This window comes from Pseudophryne corroboree, chromosome 3 (genome assembly GCF_028390025.1).
Source record: "Pseudophryne corroboree isolate aPseCor3 chromosome 3, aPseCor3.hap2, whole genome shotgun sequence".
Classification (NCBI taxonomy): Eukaryota; Metazoa; Chordata; class Amphibia; order Anura; family Myobatrachidae; genus Pseudophryne; species Pseudophryne corroboree.
Genome location: NC_086446.1, coordinates 367177129 through 367191229, shown reverse-complemented (window position 1 = coordinate 367191229; position 14101 = coordinate 367177129).

Sequence of the window (14101 nt, the reverse complement as noted above, 5' to 3'; positions counted from 1 at the left end):
TCCGTCGCTTAAAAGTGTTGATACTTTTTTTACGGCACTGGGCATGTTGCATGATGACCCTGACAAGACGGCCTCAGCCGAGGCTCAGATTTCGATCCTTAAGCAAGGGCGAAGGCCAGTTGAGGTTTACTGTACGGAGTTTCGGAGGTTGGCCCATGATACCCAGTGGAATGACCCAGCCCTGAGACACCAGTACCGAAGAGGTCTTTCTAACCAGATAAAAGACCAACTGGTACAATATCCCTTGCCTGATAGCTTGGATCAGCTCATGCAGTTATCCATCCGGGTGGATAGACGGCTGAGAGAGCGTAGGCTTGAAAGGGAGACCGAGGTTTCCTTCTTTCCCAAGGGAACCTCAGACTCTGAGGAATTTTCCGAGGAGCCTATGCAGATTGGGGCTACCCGCCTCTCCTCGCGTGAGAAGACGCGGAGGAGACAGCAGGGGTTGTGTTTGTACTGTGGGAATAAAGGTCATGTGGTAGTATCATGCCCAGAAAAGCCGGAAAACTTCAGGGCCTGAGGGTGATGGGAAATATCCTGTCAGGCCAGAAGTCAGAATTTCCCAAGAAGACTTTTATCATTCCAGTGACCTTGAAGATCCTCGGTCAAACTGTCAAGACTGAGGCCTTTGTGGACAGTGGGGCCGACGGGGTTTTTATGGACCGCCAATTCGCCCTGAAACACTCTGTTCCCTTAGTACCCTTGGCATCGGAAATTGAGATTTGTGGGTTAAACGGGGAACCATTATCCCAAGGTAAAATTACCTCTTGCACTAGCCAGATTTCTTTGTTTATTGGAGCCACACACTCTGAAAAATTGTCCTTTTATGTGACTGTCTGTACTTTTGCCCCATTGGTGTTGGGGTTACCCTGGTTAAGGGCCCACAATCCTCAATTTGACTGGGTCTCTGGGGAGATTCTTAGTTGGGGTACTGATTGTTTCAGGAGTTGCTTGAGCCTTCCAGTCAGGCTCTCGCAGCTAAGTTTGCCAGGATTGCCAGGGTGTTATGCAGATTTTGCGGACGTGTTCTCCAAAAAAGTTGCAGAGGTACTACCTCCCCATCGCCCCTATGACTGTGCCATTGATTTGTTGCCAAATGCTAAGCTTCCCAAGAGCAGGTTGTACTCCCTGTCACGTCCTGAGACTCAGGCTATGGCAGAGTATATTCAGGAGAACTTGGCTAAGGGATTTATCAGACCTTCACAGTCTCCAGTTGGGTCGGGGTTCTTCTTCATGGGTAAAAAGGACGGTTCGTTGCGACCCTGCATCGACTTCAGGGAATTGAACCGTATCACGATTAAAAACTCATACCCACTGCCTCTCATTTCGGTCTTGTTTGACCAGCTTCGTACTGCCACCATTTTTTCTAAAATTGACCTACGCGGGGCGTACAATCTAATCCGAATAAGAGAGGGGGATGAATGGAAGACTGCCTTTAATACCCACTCAGGGCATTATGAATATTTGGTGATGCCTTTTGGGCTCTGTAATGCCCGAAAGTCTTCCAGGATTTCATGAACGATGTACTCAGGGAATATTTGGATAGATTCTTAGTGGTATACTTAGATGACATCCTAATCTTCTCCCATTCCCTGGAGGAACATCGGAAGCATGTACGCTTAGTCCTCCAGAAACTCAGAGACCACCGGCTTGGGGCGAAGCTGGAGAAGTGCGAATTTGAAGTTCAGAAAATCGCATTTCTAGGATATATTATCTCCCCAGAAGGTTTCCAAATGGAGGGTTCCAAGGTACAGGCAGTCCTGGATTGGGTGCAGCCCACTAGTTTGAAGGCGCTTCAGCGTTTCCTGGGCTTTGCAAATTTTTATAGACGATTTATCGCTGGATTTTCGTCTATAGTGGCGCCCTTGGTGGCACTCACTAAGAAAGGGGCGGATGTTGCTCACTGGTCTTGTGAGGCTAAAGCGGCTTTTGCCCGTCTCAAAAGGGCATTTGTCTCGGCCAAGGTGCTGCGACACCCAGATCCAGAGCGTCCTTTTGTGGTGGAGGTGGATGCCTCTGAGATGGGTATTGGGGCAGTGCTCTCTCAGATGGGAGTGTCTGATAATCACCTTCATCCCTGTGCTTACTTTTCCCGTAAATTTTTCGCCTGCCGAGATGAATTATGACGTGGGTAACCGGGAATTGTTGGCTATTAAGGATGCACTCAAGGAGTGGAGACACTGGCTTGAGGGGGCTAAGTTTGTGGTCTCAATTCTCACTGACCATAAGAATCTGGCATATTTAGAGTCAGCGAAGCGTCTCAATGCCAGGCAGGCACGATGGGCTTTGTTTTTTGCTCGCTTTAATTTTTTGATAACATATCGCCCTGGGTCAAAAAACATCAAGGCTGATGCGCTCTCGCAGAGTTTTGCTCCAATCCAGGAGACCACCGAGGAGCCGTTTCCCATTGTGTCCCCATCATGTATTAAAGTGGGCATTACCCAGGACCTCTTGTCATTAGTCCTTAGAGCACAGGAGCAGGTTCCTCCAGACCTTCCGGTAGGTCTTTTGTTTGTGCCTCCTAGGTTAAGACAGCGAGTGTTCCTGGAATTCCAAGCCAAGAAGTCGGCAGGTCACCCGGGTATTGCCAGAACTCGGGAGTTGCTATCTAGGGCGGTGTGGTGGCCCTCGGTGGCTAAGGATGTGGATCAGTGGGTTCGGGCATGTGACATCTGTGCCCGAAATAAGACTCCTAGAGGGGTTCCTGTTGGCCCATTACATCCACTCTCTATCCCATCTAAGCCATGGACCCACATTTCAATGGATTTTGTGGTGGACTTGCCCAAATCCTCGGGGATGACAGCCATCTGGGTTGTCGTTGACAGGTTTTCGAAGATGGCGCACTTCGTTCCACTGGTTGGGCTGCCATCGGCCAGACGCCTGTCTGAATTATTTATGCTGCATGTTGTGCGTCTCCACGGGTTGCCACTTGATGTGGTCTCTGACCGCGGATCCCAGTTTGTGGCCAAATTCTGGAGGGCATTTTGTTCCGATCTCCAGATTTCTGTCAGCTTGTCGTCAGGCTACCATCCGCAGTCTAATGGGCAGACTGAAAGGGTGAACCAGTCCTTGGAGCAGTTCCTCAGGTGTTATGTCTCCAAGTGTCAGACTGACTGGGTTGCTCATCTGTCCATGGCGGAGTTTGCCTATAACAACGCGGCTCACTCTGCTACAGGGATCTCTCCCTTCCTTTGTGTGTATGGGCATCATCCTAAGGCCAATTCTTTTGACCCCCTGGACTCCACGCCTGGTGGTTCCTCTGTGGTTTCTGTCCTTAGAGGTATTTGGAGGAAAGTGAAGAAAGCCCTTGTGTCTGTGTCATTAGTGACCAAAAGGGTTTTTGATAAGCGGAAAAGACCCTGCAGCTTCAAATTAGGAGACTTCGTCTGGTTGTCTACCAAGAATTTGAAGTTGAGACAGCCATCTCATAAGTTAGGCCCCCGGTTCATCGGCCCTTATAAGATCACCAGGGTAATCAATCCGGTGGCATTTCAGTTAGACCTGCCCCGTTCTTTGGGTATCAATAAAACATTTCATTGTTCCCTTTTAAAACGGGCGATTAGTAATCCTTCTTCCAGTGGAAGACCTTCTCCTCTTCTGATACGTGGCCAGAAGGAGTTTGTTGTTGAAAGGATTCTTGACTCCAAGATGGTTCGGGGTCGGCTGTCATTTTTGGTGCACTGGAAGGGGTATGGCCCGGAGGAGCGGTCGTGGGTGCGCAGTTGTGATCTTCATGCCCCCAGACTGATACGCTCTTTCTTCTCGCAGTTCCCCGATAAACCCGGTGGTAGGGGTTCTTTGACCCCTCGTCAGAGGGGGGGTACTGTTAGGGTCTCCTGCCCTGTGCTGCCACGTCATCATGGCAACCGGGAGACAAGTGCTTGCGGAGTAACCTGAGCGCAGCTGATACTCCGGTTCGGGTCTTTTGCTGTGCAGTGGTTACAGGCTCTGTGCACGGCAGGGGATCCGGTGCTGGTTTTTGTGCTCACAATCTGTGAGGTCTGAGTGGGGCGTGGACAGCACCTGCTTTATAAGGCCTCTTCTCAGGTTAAGCAGATGCTGCTGAATCTTTGTTGGTTAGTCAGTTCCTGAAAGTTAGCCAGTACTGTGTAGCTTTGTATTTGTTGTTGCTTACTGCAAATAGGCCTGGGGATTTGGTACTACACTCTGCCAATCCAGACCTAGCAGTAAGACTGGAGTCAGTCGTTTAACCTGCTGGGGTTCTTTTGCTACTCTGTGAACTTAGCAGGTTTGCGGCTGTATTCTCAGACTGCCTGCCTAAATCCTGTCTCACTGTGCAAGGTGTTCAGGTATTCAGTTTAGTGGCAGTAAGCTGAACCTGTGCACTGCAAGTGAGGATTAGGATTGTGGAGACTCTCCTTGTGTCTATCATTCCATCTCTGACCAAGGAGTTTACTGCCACACCCGTTGGTAACCCTTTAGGGTTTTGCTGTTGCCCTTAGCAACAGCATTTCGGGTTCTCTACGTATTAAAACACAACATCTTGCTTTTTTCATCTGAGCATTCCTAATAATAGGGAGACACCCAGTTTCTTAGCCTCTGGGCTTCTCTGTTCACTTTGTGCTTATTTTGTTACCCTATCACCTTCTGTGTACGTAATGTCATATTCCCCAGTCTGTCTGTGAGTTCATTTGTTTTGCATCCCTATCCGTTCAGACACCAGTACATTCCTGCAGGCACTGGTGTGCATAACAGTTCAGACACCAGTACATTCCTGCAGGCACTGGTGTGCATAACAGTTCAGACACCAGTACATTCCTGCAGGCACTGGTGTGCATAACAGATCTATAAAATAATCTATATCATCTATATAATAAATAAAATAATATAAAATTGATTGCAAACTATTACCCATTACAGAATAAAATGTATATTAATATATTGAAATTGAATTTTAATGTTAGACTAGTAGTGTTTTCTATATATTGGCCAGTAGATGGCGATGGTATATGAGTAGTAGAGGTGACAACACTGGTGTGTGAAATGAAAAGAATAGGATAAATGTTGATGTAAATGTTTAAGGTAAAATTAAGAATTATTTTTTATAATGTGAGGATTTTGGGATACCACCTATTGAAACCATTTATGCATTTATACGCATGGTTTAATGAAGATGTTTCATTATATATGACCTGTCTGGGCACTTCCTGATCAATAGAAAGCAAAATGAGGCTTGGATCACAAGGATGTGAGTTGCACATGATAAACGAGTGTAACTGTAAAGGAGGCCTGAATCGCACACAACATATGCGCAGTAGGTTCTGATTAAACATCATCTGGTTAAGGATAATGAAAATGAGGCTTGGATCATAAGTCTGAGAGCTGCACATGCTCAGTAGTAAGAATGAAAACGAGGCTTGAACCGCAAGCGCACTGCGCATGCGCGAACCGGCAAATCCAGTATTTAAGGATCGGAGGCTAATGACAGAGATACTTGACACTGAGGAAGCCGCTGAAAACGGACCCTGAGGTGGAGAAACACGTTTGTGGGACAGGAGAAGGTGTTGTGAGTTAGGAGAATACTCCCCACCATTGCAATAACCATTTGTGTGGCTCATAACCCTTCATCAACACCCGGCGAACTGTGCATTACACGCCCCAATGCTTAGGGGAAGTTGTTATTATTCCAGCTATCAGGCATCCCTTTGGCTATTTTGCTGTTAGTTTTTGCAGCAATAAAGGAGGAGTTACATGTTGAGTGCTTTGCTAAGGGTACTCTAATCCTGGCTGGACGTTTTGTGTGTGGCTACTACACTATATTAATCATGATATAAAGGAAATAACTGCATGCTGAATCCATTCACATTTTGTTGCTATACAATCTGGACGTTCACTGACTGCTTTACTAATCCATTTCTGCTTTACAACTGGAAATTTCATCATTCATTTTTTATTATTTTTTGCCTCCTGTAAAGGAATAACTGCATGCTGGATCAATTCAGTGCTTCATTAATTCAATCATTTATGCATTTGGACATTTTATTTATTGTGCTTCGTTAACCTGGTTTTGCGATATAACTGGACTTTTTTTATGGAATACATTACATTTGGTTTATTGCATGCATAGCATATATGTAAGATTATAGAATATTATTATCTGTAGTGGAAGCCTCAATAGGAGTATATTTCCAGCTACCATTGAATACCCTGCGTGAATTAGCGTGGTTGTATAAATGGTGGTACTGGAAAGGTGATTAGCCAATATATATTAATATACCAATTTTATGATGATAGAAACATAGAAACATAGAATTTGACGGCAGATAAGAACCACTTCGCCCATCTAGTCTGCCCCTTTTTTTTTATCCTTTAGGCAATCTCAACCCTTTTTGAACCTTAATTCTTTGTAAGGATATTCATATGCCTATCCCAAGCATGTTTAAATTGCTCTACAGTCTTAGCCTCTACCAACTCTAATGGGAGACTATTCCACTTATCCACTACCCTTTCTGTGAAGTAATTTTTCCTTAAATTTCCCCTGAACCTCCCCCCCTCTAGTCTCAGTGTATGTCCTCGAGTTCTAATATTTCTCTTCCTTTGAAGAATGTTTCCCTCCTGAACTTTGTTAAGACCCTTGATATATTTGAAAGTTTCTATCATGTCCCCCCTTTCCCTTCTCTCCTCCAAACTATACATGTTAAGATCTTTTAGCCTTTCCGGATAAGTTTTGTGATGTAGGCCATGCACCATTTTAGTTGCCCTTCTTTGTACACTCTCTAATGTATTTATATCCTTCTGGATATATGGTCTCCAAAACTGGACACAGTATTCCAGATGGGGCCGCACCAATGACCTATACAGTGGCATTATCACTTCTTTTTTCCTACTACTGATTCCTCTCCCTATGCAACCAAGCATCTGACTTGCCTTTCTCATTGCTTTGTTGCATTGCTTTCCTGCCTTCAAGTCACCTGAAATAGTGACTCCTAAATCCCTTTCCTCCTCAGTAGTTTCCATTATAGTACCCTTGATACTATATTTAGCCTTTGGGTTTTTGAGACCCAAATGCATGATTTTGCATTTTTTAGCATTAAACTGTAGTTGCCACGTTCTTGACCATTTCGCAAGCCTACCTAGGTCATCAATCATTTGTTTTACCCCTCCCGCTGTGTCTACCCTGTTGCATATCTTTGTATCATCTGCATAAAGGCATACCTTCCCTTCAATACCATCTGCAATATCACCAAAAAAGATATTAAAGAGAACTGGACCAAGTACAGATCCCTGGGGTACTCTCCACTGGTAACATTTCTCTCCATAGATTGCACTCCATTAACTACAACTGTCTTTTTCCTATCCTGCAACCGGGTTTTTATCCATTTAACTGTTTTATACTCCACTCCCACGCTTTCAAGTTTATTTAGCAGTCTGCGATGTGGGACAGTGTCAAATGCCTTACTAAAGTCTAGATATGCTACATCTACAGCTCCCCCTTGATCTATTATTTTCATCACAGAGTCAAAAAAGTCAATAAGATTTGTTTGGCATGATCTCCCACCAGTAAATCCATTCTGTTTTGGATCCTGTAAGTGGTTTGATTTAAGATATTCCACAACTCTTTCTTTTAATAGTTTTTCCATTACTTTCCCTACTACTGATGTAAGGCTTACTGGTCTGTAGTTACTTGCTTCTTCCTTGCTTCCATTTTTGTGCAGTGGAACTACATTTGCTCTTTTCCAGTCCTCTGGAATAGCACCTGTATTTAGTGACTGGTTAAATAATTCTGTTAAAGGTTTAACCAGCACATCTTTTAGCTCTTTGAGTATCCTTGGGTGTATCCCATCTGGTCCCATTGATTTATCCACTTTTAGTTGTGAAAGTTCTGTTAGGACCTTCTCCTCTGTAAATGTACTTTCATCTACCTTATTTTTATGAATGTCCTTGCAACTTAACTGTGGCCCTATCCCTTCTTCTGTAGTAAATACTGAGCAAAAATAATTATTTAGGTGATCTTCTATTGCTTTGTCACCCTCCACCAAATGCTCACTCTCTGTCTTAAGTCTTATTATTCCTCTATTTGATTTTCTCCTTTCACTTATATACTTAAAAAAAGTTTTGCCCCCTTTATCCACTGACTGGGCCATTTTCTCCTCAGCTTCTGCCTTTGCACGTCTGATCACTTTCTTAGCATCCTTCCGTCTGTAAAGATACACCTCTTTGTCATTATTATTTTGAGTCTTTGTATTTCCTAAAAGCCATCTTTTTTGCTTTCACACTAGTTGATACTTCTTTTGTGAACCACACTGGCTTCCTTTTCCTGGTGCTTTTCCTAACCCTTTTGATACAAAGATCAGTTGCACTTAGTATTGCACTTTTCCGTTTTTCCCACCTCTCCTGCACTCCAAGTTCCACCAGTCCGCCAATGAATCACTTAAACATCTCCCCATTTTTGCAAAGTCAGCATTTCTAAAATCCAACACCTTTGTTTTTGTGTGGCAGGAGTTGGATCCTGTCTTTATACTAAACCATACTGCTTGATGATCACTGGATCCCAGGTGCTCACCCACATATATGTTGAATGTCCTATCACCATTTGTAAGAATTAAATCTAATATTGAATCTTTGCGAGTGGGCTCCGTCACCAATTGCTTGAGAGATGCTCCCTGTAAGGAATGTAGAAATTTGCCACTTGTAGCTGAACTTGCAAAAGACCCCTCCCAATTTACATCAGGTAAATTAAAGTCTCCTATGATTATGGCTTCTCTGTCACGATCCGGGTATCGGGACGCCATTACTTACCCTTCAGATGCCTCCTAAGGCTGGCTCAGCGTTCCAGGACCGGATCCCGCTGTTCCTGAGTTTCCACATGCAGAATGTCAGAGTGGTGATTTCATCAGCCGCGGCCTCCGCTGTGCCCGCGTGGTTAAATGTGCGCTTGTCAGTCTGGCGTCTCCTGTCTCCTGTGGCCGGCGTCGCCATTACTGTTTCAATTCTCACATGGATTACAAACCAAACTTCCCTCCAAGTGTCTGCATGGGCGCAGCCATCTTGGATTTTGTCATCTGATTATTTCCACCAATCTGCTGTCTGCATTGTTGATTTGCATAATTGCCTAGCCAACCCCTTCCTTGCTGCAGGTATAAGTATGCTGTGCCTGAGCAAGGAAGGCGTCAGTGCTTTGGTTGTCTAACCTAGTTCCAGTTTGTCTCTCTCCTGTGGTTGTCTTCCAGGTTCCAGCTCCTGTCTCCAGACTTCTGCTATAGAGACCCGCACCAGCATTCCATCTGCGGTGTAGCCTGACTCTCCGATCCATTCTGGACTCACCTGTTTCCAGCTACAACAATCACCTGCTTCCAGCCCAGCTTCCAGCAGTGTACAGCTTCTCTTAAAGGGCCGGTGTCCTTTCTGCAGTTTACCACTCTCCACCGGTATTATTATTTCACCGCTCTCAAACAATCACCTGCTTCCAGCCCAGCTTCCAGCAGTGTACAGCTTCTCTTAAAGGGCCGGTGTCCTTTTCTGCAGTTTACCACTCTCCACCGGTATTATTATTTCACCGCTCTCAAACTCCAAACTTCATTATTATTTCATCGCTCTCAAGTTCGTTTATTATTTAACTGGTTCCAGCCAGTATCCACTCCGTACCAACAACAGTCTGGTTCCAGCCAGTATCCACAGCAGCCGTTTTACCTTCAGCAGCCCAGCCTTTCCTGGAACATCAGCTGGTACGATCCTGGGTTCTCTCCATTGCTACAGTCAGCCCTGGTAAGGACTTTCCAACTAGAAGATTATAAGAACTGTCTCACACTACCAGTGCCTGTGGCCCTTGCCACCCTGTAGTACCCAGGAATTGTATTTATCCTCTGTTGACTTTTATGTTTCCTTTTACTGCTGCTGTGTTACGGAGTTTGTCATAATAAACATTATTGACTTTTATCCTGGTTGTCGTGGTCACGCCTTCGGGCAGTTATTCTACATGTTACTTACATGTCTAGGGGTCTGATACAACCTCCCAGGTTCCGTTACATCTCAGCCCCTACAACTGAGGCTGCCTCCCGTCAGCTCAGGCCCTCAGTTGTGACAGTAAGCACTGACCTAATGAATCCAGCCGGAGACCAGGATCAAGCGACCAGGCCGATGCAAGAACTGGCAGCCCGACTTGAACATCAGGAGGCTGCACAGGGCCACATCATCCGCTGTCTCCAGGATCTCTCTACACGGCTGGATGGGATTCAAACGACCCTCCGTGGACCTGGCACGTCCGGTGCGTCCACTACAGTGACACCAGCTGTAACCCCACCCACCTTACCCATTTCCAGTCCATATCTTCATCTTCCAACGCCAGCAAAATTTGATGGATCTCCAAGGTTCTGCAGGGGATTTCTCAATCAATGTGAAATCCACTTTGAGCTTCTACCTGGCAATTTCTTCAGTGACCGTACCAAAATTGCCTATATCATCTCCCTTCTCAGTGGCTCAGCCCTTGACTGGGCATCACCTTTATGGGAGAAGTCTGATCCCCTGCTATCCTCCTATACTGACTTTGTAGCTACATTCAGGCGCATCTTCGACGAGCCAGGCCGGATAACATCTGCTTCATCTGAGATTCTCCGTTTACGCCAGGGAACACGTACTGTGGGACAGTATCTTATACAGTTTAAAATCCTGGCATCCGAACTGGCATGGAACGACGAGGCCCTGTATGCTGCATTCTGGCATGGCTTATCAGAACGCATCAAGGATGAGTTAGCTACCAGAGACTTGCCTTCTAAGTTGGATGAGCTAATTTCTCTTTGCACGAAGGTTGATCTACGTTTCAGAGAGAGAGCAACCGAGCGAGGAAGATCATCTACTCCTAAATCTTCTGCTCCTCCTCCTCGTCAACCATCTCCATCCAAGGATGAGCCTATGCAAATTAGTCGATCCCGTCTATCTCCCGCTGAGCGCCGAAGACGTCTCTCTGAGTCTCTCTGTCTCTACTGTGCAGCTCCGTCGCACACTATCAATGCCTGTCCCAAACGTCCGGGAAACTCCAGATCCTAGCTCGCCAAGGAGAGGGCCGGCTAGGAGTAATGATCTCCTCTCCATCTCCTCATGACTGTAACCTCCCAGTGTCGCTCCAAATTGCTCAACGTTACAGGAACGTCATTGCCCTCCTTGATTCCGGAGCAGCTGGGAATTTCATAACCGAAGCTTATGTTAAACTGTGGTCCCTACCCACCGAGAGACTGTCCTCGTCCATCTCTTTGACTGCCGTGGATGGCAGCAAGATTTTTGACGCAGTCATTTCCTTAAGGACTCTTCCAGTTCGTCTGAGAGTGGGAGTTCTTCATTCTGAGTATATTTCTTTTTTAGTGATTCCAAGAGCCACACATCCAGTGGTTTTAGGCCTTCCATGGCTCCGTCTCCACAACCCATCAATTGACTGGACGACTACGCAAATACTGGCATGGGGTCCCTCCTGTGCTGAGACTTGTTTAGCCAAAGTTCTTCCTGTTTGTTCTTCCTTCCCCAGGTCATCTGATGTTCCGCCTCCTCCATATCAAGACTTCACGGACGTGTTCAGTAAAGCCTCTGCTGATATCCTTCCTCCTCATAGAGAATGGGACTGCCCAATCGACCTCATTCCAGGGAAGGTTCCACCGCGAGGCCGAACTTATCCGTTGTCTCTGCCTGAGACACACTCCATGGAAGAGTACATCAAAGAGAACCTGGCGAAGGGTTTCATCCGACCATCTTCTTCTCCAGCCGGCGCAGGCTTCTTCTTCGTTAAGAAGAAAGACGGTGGTCTGCGTCCGTGCATCGACTACAGAGGTCTGAACGACATTACCGTCAAGAACCGATACCCTTTACCCCTGATTACCGAGCTCTTTGATAGAGTTAGTGGTGCAACTATTTTCACAAAGCTGGACTTGAGGGGTGCCTACAATCTCATCTGAATCCGTGAGGGTGACGAGTGGAAGACCGCCTTTAACACCCGTGACGGACATTATGAGTACCTCGTCATGCCCTTCGGATTGAGCAACGCTCCAGCAGTCTTCCAGCACTTCGTGAATGAGATTTTCAGGGACATCTTGTACCACCATGTCGTGGTTTATCTAGACGACATCCTCATCTTTGCTAATAATCTCGAAGATCATCGTTTCTGGGTAAAAGAGGTTCTTTCCCGTCTCCGTGTCAATCACCTCTATTGTAAATTGGAGAAGTGTGTGTTTGAAGTTAAAACCATTCCGTTTCTAGGTTACATTGTGTCCGGTTCCGGACTAGAGATGGATCCTGAGAAACTCCAAGCAATCCAGAATTGGCCTATACCCTTAAGCCTCAAAGGGGTCCAGAGGTTCTTAGGGTTCGCCAATTATTATAGAAAATTTATACAAGACTTTTCCACCATTGTGGCGCCTATCACTGCATTAACCAAGAAAGGTGCTAATCCGTCCAAGTGGTCAGAGGAAGCTACACAGGCCTTTCACCTTCTGAAGCAACGGTTCATCTCTGCACCAGTTCTGAAACAGCCCGACACCGACTCTCCTTTTATCTTAGAGGTAGATGCCTCCTCCGTTGGAGTAGGAGCAGGGTTATCCCAGAGGGCCAAAGATGGACATCTACATCCTTGCAGTTTCTTCTCCCGGAAGTTCTCCCCAGCTGAGCGCAACTATGCCATTGGCGATCAGGAGTTGCTAGCCATCAAGCTCGCTCTGGAGGAGTGGAGATACCTGTTGGAGGGAGCTTCCCACTCAATCACCATACTTACCGACCACAAAAATCTTTTATATCTCAAAAGGCGCACAATGTCTGAATCCTCGTCAGGCCAGATGGGCACTTTTCTTCTCTAGGTTTGACTTTAAACTCCAGTTCTGTCCGGGTTCTCAGAATCGTAAGGCCGATGCCCTTTCCCGCTCATGGGAGCAAGAAAATGAGTCCGAGTCTGCAGACAAGCATCCTATTATTAATCCGTTGGCATTCTCCACGGTAGGGATGGACTCTACGCCTCCACCAGGGAAAAGTTTTGTTAAGCCAGTTCTAAGGAAGAAGCTCATGCATTGGGCCCATGCTTCCCGTTTTGCTGGACATACAGGCATTCAGAAAACCCTTGAATTTATTTCTAGGTCCTACTGGTGGCCAACTCTGAAGAAGGACGTTATGGAATTTATTGCCTCCTGCCCAAAGTGTGCCCAACACAAAGTCTCCCGCCAGTCGCCTGCGGGGCAACTGGTTCCATTATCTGTTCCCCGTCGACCTTGGACCCATTTGTCGATGGACTTTGTTTCCGATCTACCTATCTGCAACAAGTTTAATACCATCTGGGTGGTAGTTGACCGGTTCACCAAGATGGCACATTTCATCCCTCTCACCGGTCTTCCGTCAGCTTCCAAGTTGGCTCAAGTGTTTATACAAGAGATCTTCCGACTTCACGGTCTTCCTGAAGAGATCATCTCGGATCGTGGAGTACAATTTGTAGCCAAATTTTGGCGAAGTTTGTGTCAAGCCCTCCAAGTCAAGTTAAAGTTTTCCACGGCTTACCATCCTCAGACCAATGGTCAAACCGAGAGGGTGAATCAGGACTTGGAGGCCTTCCTCCGTATATATGTGTCTTCCTCTCAAGATGACTGGGTTCAACTCCTTCCTTGGGCCGAGTTCAGCCACAACAATCAATACCATTCCTCATCTTCTTCTACACCATTCTTCATTAATTATGGATTCCACCCTAAAGTCCCAGAATTCCAACCGCTTCCCGCAACTTCTGTTCCAGCAGTGGATGTCACCTTGCGTCAGTTTTCAAATAACTGGAGGAACGTCCGCGCAGCCCTGCTTAAAGCCTCATTCAGGTATAAGAAGTTTGCCGATAGGAAGCGTAGAGCGGTTCCTGCTCTCAAGGTGGGTGATCGTGTGTGGCTGTCCACGAAGAATTTGAGGTTAAGAGTTCCCAGCATGAAATTTGCACCTCGCTACATCGGACCCTTCAAGATTGAACAAGTCATCAATCCTGTTGCCTACAGGTTACAGTTACCATCCTTCTTGAAAATACCCAGGACATTTCATGTTTCTTTGTTGAAACCGCTGATCCTGAATCGGTTTCATTCCGCACTTCCTCCAGCTCCCAAAGTTCAGACTCAACGGGGAGTCGAGTACGAGGTGGCCA